This window comes from Heterodontus francisci, chromosome 10 (assembly GCF_036365525.1).
Source record: "Heterodontus francisci isolate sHetFra1 chromosome 10, sHetFra1.hap1, whole genome shotgun sequence".
NCBI classification, from domain to species: domain Eukaryota; kingdom Metazoa; phylum Chordata; class Chondrichthyes; order Heterodontiformes; family Heterodontidae; genus Heterodontus; species Heterodontus francisci.
Window position 1 is genome coordinate 84,803,213 of NC_090380.1, and position 11,023 is coordinate 84,814,235.

Genomic DNA, 11,023 nt, shown 5'->3' on the forward strand with positions numbered 1-11,023 from the left:
AAACGCCTTCCAGGCAGCTTGAAAAGGCCGGTGGATAAACATACGAAAGCCAGAACATTTCCACCTGGAGACCATGTGTTAGTTCTATTACCATTACAGGCAGAACCATTGAAAGTGTGATTCAGTGGCCTGTACATAGTAATAAAGCAAATTAGCCAGGTGAATTATATAATTGATACCCCAGATCATAGGAAAAAGCAAAGGATGTGCCACATCAATATGTTAAAATGACTTCATAGCCGGGAAGGGGACAAACAAACACAAGTCTGTCAGGAAAGAGGAGGGTGAAAAGAACAGTGAGAACGCGTCAGAGGGAGACCTAGAGGATGCCTAAATCAAACCCTCTACCGTCCAGTTAGCTAACACTGAAATGTTAGGAAAATAGACATCGTACTCTCCTATTTAAACACAGAACAGAGAGCAGACCTAATAAGGCTGCTCACAACAGTTAAAGGGATCTGCAGTGACAAAGCAGGGTGCACAATCCTCACCCTACACGGTGTGGATGTAGGAGAAACCCCTCCCATAAAACAGAACCCTTATTGCCTCAGTCTCAGGAAACTGACCCAGTTTCAGGAGGAAATTCAGCATATTCTGGAACTCAAGCTGACTGAGCCTAGGCAAAGCAACTGGAGTTCCCCTGTTGTGCTCAATGGCTCAACAAGGCTCTGCATTGATTACAAGAAGGTTAATGCAGTGACCAGAGCTGATTCTTACAGAATTCCTTGCCTGGAAGACTGTATTGATAAAATAGAAAACGCGAGCTACATAACCAAGGTTGACTTTCTAAAAGGATACTGACAGGTTCCCTTAACACCCCGAGCCAAAGATATCTCGGCTATTGTCACCCCAGATGGCCTAATCCAGTGCTGAGTGATGGCCTTTGGATTAAGGAATGCCCCAATCATCTTCCAAAGGCTGATGAGCCAGGTAGTGGCTGTAAAGCCTGACTCAGGTATAAAATTAAAACCCAACCCGACAACAGACCAAGCCTGACCCAGGCCCGAGTCCTTTAAATTTTTTAAATGTCCGACCTGACCCCGACATGGCTTTGGTCGGGTTCGGGTTTGAGTAGCCAGGCTTTACTGTGATGTGGGGCTTTGAACAGAGATCTTGATCCAAATATATGGTTGTCACTTGGACTCTCTCTCTCTCTGCAGTTCCACATCTATATAATGTTGAAATATTCCAAAGGAATATCGAATGCTTCTAAGTGCATATCCCAGGACCAAGTTATTACACAAATCTGATCAGAGTAATTACCTTGAGCTCCGGTTTGTAAAATCAAAAGCAGCTTCAGCAGGAATTGCATCTTTCACTGTTTCTGAACGTTCCTAAAGATGTTTCAACTTGAGACCTGGAACCTGTTACAATATTGTTCTTCGTGTGTTTGAGACATCAGTGCAGATGCACTGCCCGTTAAATAACCTGCATTTCACCCCATAACTAGCAGAAACTGTGAAATGCCATGGCTTTTGCCACAGGAGGGAGGAAGTTATAGTCATAGAGAGATACAGCACTGAAACAGGCCCTTCAGCCCACTGAGTCTGTGCCAGCCATCAACCACCCATTTATACTAATCCTACATTAATCCCATATTCCCTACCCCATCCCCACCATTTGCCTACCAACTACCTACCTACACTAGGGGCAATTTACAATGGCCAAGTTACCTATCAACTTACAAGTCTTTGGCTGTGGGAGGAAACCAGAGCACCCAGTGGAAACCCACACAGTTACAGGGAGAGCTTGCAAACTCCACACAGGCAGTACCCAGAACCGAACCCAGGTTGTTGGAGCTGTGAGTCTGTGGTGCTAACCACTGCACCACTCTGAAGCGGGAAGCAAAGAAAGATTTTTTTCTGAGTAACGGTGCTACCAGATGACGAGGATCTGTGTAAAGAAAGTTAATACCTGAGAGTCTGGCTCAAATACAACTGAATCCTGCTCCATAAAAGCTGACCCAGGGTTCTAAATGTTCCTTGGAATGATTTCAATGCCACTTGTATCACTCCACTACTGTGGGTTTGTTAAAAGATTTACAACCACGGTTACATTGATTCAAATCATTATCCATGGATACAGTTGCTATTTTCTACCTGCAAGCACTTTTACAAAACAAATCGCTCACTTCCTAGAACTGCATCAGTTAAATTGGTCAGAAGAGTGTGCATTTTTTTCCCGTTGCTTAGGTTACAGATACCACCCACCCCCGTCCTTGTGCCCAAGCACAACGACTACATTGATCCTGTAGATAACAGTTTCAGGCCAGTAGCAGGGGTCATAGGTGACCTGCAGATTGGAGTTTGCACCTTGATGCATCCCTTAGGCTCTTAGTAAAATTTTCAATGCATGCTTAGTGCATTGTAGATCCAGTAAAAACACATACAGTACTTGATGATTTAGTGTGTGAATAAAATATTGATATACCTTTCACCAATTGGATTCCACAGAGTCTTTAAGAGTAAGTGCGTGTTAGGCACAGCATAATTGGCGCCCAAACAGGGACTTGGTTGTAGTGCTATTTCAAGTTATTTTGAATAGCCTCGCTGAGTTTGAACTAAATTATAAACAAAGTTAAGAGTCTGACGGATCGGATTGGTGAACCTTTGAGTAATTATGGCCCTGGCCAGGCCAGAGTGGGAGTTGGAGCTCCGGAAATATTAGAAGGGCAAGTGGCCCTCGTGGATAGAGTTTGCAGTTAAACAGTACATGGGCCAGGGGTCCGCTGGGGTACAGCATTGGGAGGATGCACGTACCCATCAAGCCAAACGGGCAACTGATAGGGCCCTGAAGGCACAGTTAGTTCAGCACAGGTAGTGCATTTCATCCAATTCCAGTCTCAAGCTTAAAAGGCTGAGTACAGTCACAGTAAGGCAGAGAGGGAAGCGGACAAAGCAAAAGAACAGCTCACAGAAGCGGAACAGAAATGGTCTGACTTACAGATCACAATGACGGTTCTGCACCACTTACAGAAGGAGCGGGTGTACCAGTCAGCGGATCATACCAAATGTCAGGAGGAGACAAGTAAACTACAGTCTCAACTCTCAGCATACAGGGGCATAATATGCACTTTTGTGGATAGGGAGGATGATGACAATGATGATTTTAATCGGGCCAACTTGGCAGATAAGGCCAGAGGGCTCCATGACAAAGTTTATGGCGGAGTGACACAAGAGTGTCAATATAAATTTGCGTTTACATTCCAGGGACAAGAATACACCTGGACGTGTCTCCCCCAGGGATTTCATAATAGTCCGTCAATATTCCACCAGTGGTTGGCAAAAGTCCTTTCTCCCAATTAGAATGTTTGATCCAATATGTGGATGACCTTTTACTCCAAACGGAGAGTAAGGAAGAGCATTTAGAGCTACTGGAGGAGCTCCTTCAACTCCTTTGGAAGGTCGGAGTGAAAATTAACCCAAAAAAGGCACAGATACTGAAAGACAAGGTTTCTTATTTGGGAATAGTGATAACACAGGGAAAGCATGAGATACAGCAAAAGCAAGTACAGACAATCCTCGAACTCCCCCTACCACAAGATATTAAGACTCTGAAATCATTTTTGGGCCTTGTTAGGTAATGCAGGAACCATATAGATTGATTTGCCTTAAAAGCAGCCCCTTTATATAATCTCCTGAAAAAGAAATACTACGTGCCTGGCGGACAATTTAATCTGCTGAGTATTTCCAGCATTTCTTGTTTTTATTTCAGATTTCTAGCATCTGCAGTACCTTGCTTTTATTTTAGTGGGCAATTTAATTAATTTATTTAGAGATATAGCACTGAAACAGGCCCTTCAGCCCACTGAGTCTGTGCCAACCAACAACCACCCATTTACACTAACCCTGCAGTAATCCCATATTCCCTATCACCTACCTACACTAGGGGCAATTTACAATGGCCAATTTACCTATCAACCTGCAAGTCTTTGGCAGGAAACCGGAGCACCTGGCGAAAACCAACATGGTCACAGTGAAAACTTGCAAACTCCGCACAGGCAGTACCCAGAATTGAACCCGGGTCCCTGAAGCTGTGAGGCTGCAGTGCTAACCACTGCACCATTGTGCTGCCCGACCAGGGCAGGAATCTACCAGGGTGAACCCCATGAGTGTCAGGTTTTGACAGCAAAGGCCCTCAAGGGACCTTTTGTGTCAAAATCATTGGGGGGTGTACAAGGGAAGGAGCCAGCAATCAAAGCAGCAATCAAATTTTTTTTGTTGATTGTTCCTCTCCAGTGGAGGACGGGATTAAGCAGACAGGGTGTGGATTATATGTACAGGAGGATGGAAGTCCCAGACTCAGGGACGAATTGCGTTGGGTCTTTCTTGTAAACGTTATGATCAGACAGTGGGTATGTGTCGAATGCCCAAAAGGGACCCATCAGGGTTCCCTGTATGGCAGTGTGATGATAAAGACTGTAGAAACCGATCAATATGTGTGAAACCACAAAACGATAGGGGCTATTGGCTCTATTGTGTTTGGAGAAATCAAAAAAGACAGTTCCTATTCCAGGTTGTGAGATTAAACGGACAAGAAGCACCAACCCCCATGGTTACCCCCACATCCGAATTAACTGCAGGACCAGAAAATGGACTTGCGATAATAAAAACTAATAAAATTGTATATGATAATATACAGCATGAGTTGGTACCGGTAATATTGAATATCTCAGATATCCAGCTACCTTAACGGTGCCCTGAGAAGACCCGAGAGTTGTACAAGGTATTACTACAACAATTGCTGAGACAGGAATTTGGTGATGAGGGAATAATAAAGGGAAAGAGGCATAAACATAGTTTAGTGAATGACGTAGCCACAGTCTTTAATACGGGAACTTCAATTGTCAATACTATAGATTTGGAAAACATGTACCAGAAGGTTAGAACTCTTAGTCAGCTAGTAAAGGATATTTTGAAAGAGGAGCAAAAGGCACAGAGTGGTGTAGCTAAAGTAGGACAGGATCTGACGAATGCAGTGACAGGACTGGTGAGAGTACTGGAAGATTATGCTCATACTATTAATGATATAATAGAAAAGGTAAAAGAGGTCTACGACATTTCACATAATGAAAGTGATTGTAGTGAATACGGTTCGTGGATGTTAGAACAAACTCGGGAAAATTTGAAGCAAATTGGTGCTGGACAGGTGCCAGTTTGGATAAATGACACCCACTTGGAGTACTTAGCTAGTCAGACAAATGATAAAATTACCAGGTGCCAACTCAGAAAACTTGTAAGGTATGGAAAGGTCAGGAGTGTGTAAATACAAGATCTATGAGTATTGGAGTAGTGTTGGGAATACCTGTAATTCCGAGAGATAAGTTAGGAATGCAATTATATGAAGTAGAAAATATAGGGGCGATAAGGGGAAAAGATCACATAAAATACTATGATATATTACCCTATGTTGTGGAAATTGGAAAAGAGGTAGTTGGAACAATATTGTCTGAGTGTAGTCTGGAAAACCAGGTCATATGTCCTCATCCTATATATAAAACGGCAGAATCAAAATGTGGGTTTAATGCCACTGTAAATTGCACCATGGAGACTAGGAAAGCACTGTCAGGGCTAACCCATGTGGCCTATATGGGAAAGGGGAGATATTGTTTAACTACTACGGCGAAGGAGTACCAGTACGGACATAACCGGACTTCTCCGGTGAGCAACAGTACGTTTTGTTTCAACCCACAAATACCAACCAAAATAGGAAAGATGGAGTTGGTAGACATACATAAATGAAAGACAGAAACGATAACTGTGACAGAATGTATTCAGGAGGATTTGACAAATTACCTCTGGGAATATGGATATACTATTCAGCCATTGCCCACACGCTTGGTTGAAGAGAGACAGCAGCTAGAAGCCATTGTTGCAGTGTACTACAATCTGGAACAACAGTCGAAGCTACAAGATGAGATTGACGAGATAAACGATTCTACCTGGTGGGAGGACTTATGGAACTGGGGGTCAAACGTGCAGATACACCCCTGGTTTAGAATTATCTCCCATGTCCTGATAGTGGTTTTGGGTATCATGGTGTTATATGTGACATACTTAATTTGGCAACTTAAGAAATTAATTAGGTGATGTGAGAGGATGTATGAACACTGGTTGGACAGCTACCTTAAAGGCAATCAATGTTCGAACTTGCTCTATAAAAGAATAGACAATTAGTTATGCCATGCAAGGGTAATTGTATAACCTATTCATATATACTTAGAATGAGTTAATGAATGATCAATGGACTCTAAGAATGAAATTGCATTATGTTCGCACAATTGATTATGTAAGAGTGATGTTTAAATTGTGCTTACTTTAACATTACACTGCTTATGCTTTTGCTTTGAAAATGAAATTGTAATTTCACAAGTGTACTACCTAAGAGACATGAGAGTGTGATCCCTTGGGCATAGCCCTGCAGGATCAAAGGGGGAACTGTAGACCCAGTAAAAACCAATACAGTAAAAACACATACAGCAAAAACACGGAAGAACTTAATTGAAACAAAGGGGATAGTCATACAACAATCTTCTTTGGCCTCCTTGTCTCGAGAGACAATGGGTAAGCGCCAGGAGGTGGTCAGTGGTTTGTGGAGCAGTACCTGGAGTGGCTATAAAGGCTAATTCTAGAGTGACAGGCTCTTCCACGGGTGCTGCAGATAAAATTGGTTGTCAGGGCTGTTACACAGTTGGCTCTCCTCTTGCGCTTCTGTCTTTTTTCTTGCCAACTGCTAAGTCTCTTTGACTCGCCACACTTTAGCCCTGCCTTTATGGCTGCCCGCCAGCTCTGGCGATCACTGGAAACTGACTCCCATGACTTGTGATCAATGTCACAGGACTTCATGTCGCGTTTGCAGACGTCTTTAAAGCGGAGATATGGACATCCGGTGGGTCTGATACCAGTGACGAGCTCGCTGTACAATGTGTCTTTGGGGATCCTGCCATCTTCCATACGGCTCACATGGCCAAGCCATCACAAGCGCCGTTGGCTCAGTAGGGTGTATATGCTGGGGATGTTGGCCGCCCCGAGGACGTCTGTATTGGAGTTACGGTCTTGCCACCTGATGCCAAGGATTCTCCGGAGGCAGCGAAGATGGAATGAATTGAGACGTCGCTCTTGGCTGACATATGTTGTCCAGGCCTCGCTGCCGTAGAGCAAGGTACTGAGGACACAGGCTTGATACACTCGGACTTTTGTGTTCCGTGTCAGTGCGCCATTTTCCCACACTCTCTTGGCCAGTCTGGACATAGCAATGGAAGCCTTTCCCATGCACTTGTTGATTTCTGCATCGAGAGACAGGTTACTGGTGATAGTTGAGCCTAGGTAGGTGAACTCTTGAACCACTTCCAGAGTGTGGTCGCCGATATTGATGGATGGAGCATTTCTGACGTCCTGTCCCATGATGTTCGTTTTCTTGAGGCTGATGGTTAGGCCAAATTCGTTGCAGGCAGCCGCAATCCTGTCGATGAGTCTCTGCAGACACTCTTCAGTGTGAGATGTTAATGCAGCATCGTCAGCAAAGAGAAGTTCCCTGATGAGGACCTTCCGTACTTTGGTCTTCGCGCTTAGACGGGCAAGGTTGAACAACCTGCCACGCAACAATGAAGTGTGTTAAAGCACAGGGGGGCTGGGTAGCAAAGGGCCACAGCACACAGATAGCCAATGAATTGTAGATATGATTATAGAACAGGTATTGAGGAGGATCCCAGAAACTAGGAGTCGTCTTGGACACCAGATATGATTAAACTCATCATAGACAATGGGAAACTGTGAAGTTTTGAACAGGTTCTCACTGAGCCAAATAAGGAATTATCATTATGTCATTATACCAGACCCCTATGAGTAAGTAAGAGGGACGAGTCTTAGAAACAAGATTTAACCCCTGACTGAAACTGAGGAAGGTACGAGAACCCCGGGGAAGAACACTCTAGAAGATACCCTGAGCCAGGGGCTCAGAGAACAGAAGAGCAGCCGCAAGTCCGAGATTGATCACCTCGTGTCTTGATGGGTCGTATACTGTACAAGTAGTGAGAGCTTGCACTTTGATGAGTTTTGATACTGTACAAGTAGTGAAAGCTTGTATTTGATGATTTAGTGTGTGAATAAAATATTGATATACCTTTCACCAATCGGATTCCGTGGATTCTTTAAGAGTAAGTGAGTGTTAGGCATAACAATGTGTGGCTTTGGCACAAATTTGTCCCAAACTTCAGCACTATAACCACCCCACCGATAGACTTACTGCAAAAAAGAGCAAAGGTAGTATGGTCAGAGAGATGCCAAACAGCTTTCAAGAGGCTAAAACCATCTTGACCAATGAACAAGTGCTCGCACCTCCAGATTTTAACCATTTAAAGTGGCAGTTGATGCCACTTGATGTGACCTCAGGGTAGGTGCTGTCCTGCTCCAAGTTAATAGGTCAGGCATTGAGCGACCAGTTGGATACTTATCCAAAAAATTAAACCGACACTAAAAGAATTATTCCACTGGAAAAGTAGGTACTGAGAATGCTCTCCAGCACTTTGAGGTCTATGTCCAAAATGGAAATAGGGAGGCTATAGTCTATACCGATCATAATCCTTTGTGGAGTAATTTAAAAATCAAAATGGAAGGCTATTTCAATGGAGCTTGCTTTTGCTCGGCAACCCCACAACTTAAAAATTACCCACATTGCAGGGAAAAACAGTGATAGCTGACACATTATCCTCATCAATGCCCTGTATAGCTGAAGCATATCCTCCCTACTTTTGTATTCAATTCCCCTCGTGATAAACAATAACATTCTATTAGCTTTCCTAATTACGTGCCGTATTAAACGGATCTGAAGATTACAGTTAGTATCCTACAACTGCATAGTAGCATATCACTGAGCTTCCATCCATCTTAATGTAAGGTCAGTTTGCTAGAAAGATCTAGCGATAAGCATTTCCTGTGATAAATTGAGCAGTGCCATCTTTAATCCTGGCACTGCCTGAATGTGGCAGACACTTATGTTCCAGTTGAAGAGCCTGCATTTGCACATGTACAAGTACTGCACCACCTAGTGGTTGCATTGTAAGCAAACACAGCCAATAAACTAACCTCTTGTTTAAACTCAAGAAAGCCTGTCCGATTGGTTGTTTGATCATAGCACATAAAGGATTAAACACTCTCTGAATTGGTAAGCTTATCCACTGTTTTAAAAGAAATAAACACTGTTGTGGTCAAACAAGGAGAGGGACAAGAGGGGCGCCTTTTGATCGTTCCTCACCTGATCGTAACAATTGTTTTTTTTTAAACAGAGATGTTTATGTTCCGAAGAAGGGTCACTGACCCGAAACGTTAACTCTGCTTCTCTTTTCACAGATGCTGCCAGACCTGCTGAGTGGTTCCAGCATTTCTTGTTTTTATTTCAGATTTCCAGCATCCGCAGTATTTTGCTTTTGTTTATTTTCTCTGCAGCCAGCTGCAGTTTGAAGTACCAGCAGCTGCCACAACCAAGCTTTTTCACTGCTGTGAAACCTCCAGTGGCAATGTTGAGTTCTTCTCTCTTTTTGGCTTAGGCTTTTCCCATGAAGCAAAAAAAACTAAAATAGTTATGGCTGTACTGCAACTTTTTCAAATTTTTCGACTCATTTCCAGCTTAGTTGAAAGTTCCAATATCCTGGCAAATTGCCTCCTGCACCCACTGAGTTTCAACACTTCCTGGGGTCCTGTCTGTAGCCTAGCTTGCTGCAGTGTTGTGCAGTCTCCTGCGAACTGCTCTCCTGCCGGATCTTCAGCCACTCCAGGTAGGCAGCCTGCTGTTCTTTGTTCTCACTTGAGGTGTTCTTCAGAAAAAAAAAACTACATTGACACAATGTAATATGTGGTGTTTCGTCAGAAGAAATATATCCCAAATGTTGCCACCACAATATTACTTGTTCCTTTGATATGCAAACTATTGTAAGACTCACGGGACTCCAATTAATATCCAAAGAAACCATGTATTTTATTAAAATTTAATTGAACATATATATGAAAGCTGTTACTGCACAAGCACATTTAAAAATGCCTCACTCTGTTGGACTACACCCACAACTCCCTGATCATGTCTGTCACAACATCACTTCCTCCAGTGACCTTCAATTGCAGATCGTAATGTGGTCCTTTCTTATGGTGCTCCCTTCTTAGTCATCTCACAACAATGGTTATTGCCTGGCACTTGAATGGCACAAATGTTATTTGCCACTTATCAGCCCAAGCCTGAAAGTTGTCCAGCTCTTACTGCATTTCTACACGGACTGCTTCAATATCTGAGGAATTGCGAATGATATTGAACACTGTGCAATCAGCAGTGAACATCCCCACTTGTGACCTTATGTCAGAGGAAGGAGGAAAAAGCAGCTGAAGATGGTTGGACCTAGGACACTGCCCTGCGGAACTCCTGCAGTGATGTTCTGGGGATGAAATGATCAGCCTCCAACAACGACAGAACTATTCCTTTGTGTGAGGTATTACTCCAAACAGTGGAGAGATTTCCCCCGATTCCCATTGATGCCACACTCTATCAAATGTTGCCTTGACGTAAAGGCTAGGCACTCTCACCTCACCTCTGGAATTCAGCTCTTTCACCTATGTTTGAACTAAGGCTGTAATGAGGTCTGAAGCCGAGTGGCCCTGATGGAACCCAACCTGAGCATCGATGAGCAGGTTATTGCTATGTAAGTGTTGCTTATCGCACTGTCGACAGCACCTTCCATCACTTTGCTGATAATTGAGAGTAGGCTGATGGGGCAGGAATTGGCTGGATTGGATGTGCCTTTTTTTAAAATGGAAGGACATACCTGACAAATGTTCCACGTTGTTGGGTAGATGTCAGTGTTGTAGCTGTACTGGAACAGCTTGGCTAGAGGCACAGATAGTTCTGCAGCACAACATTTCAGTACTACAGCTGGGATGTTGTAAGGACCCATAGCTTTTTATGTATCCAACGCCTTCAGCAACTTATCTATATAGGAAACATAGGCCATTCAGCCCCTCGAGCCTGATCCACCATTCAA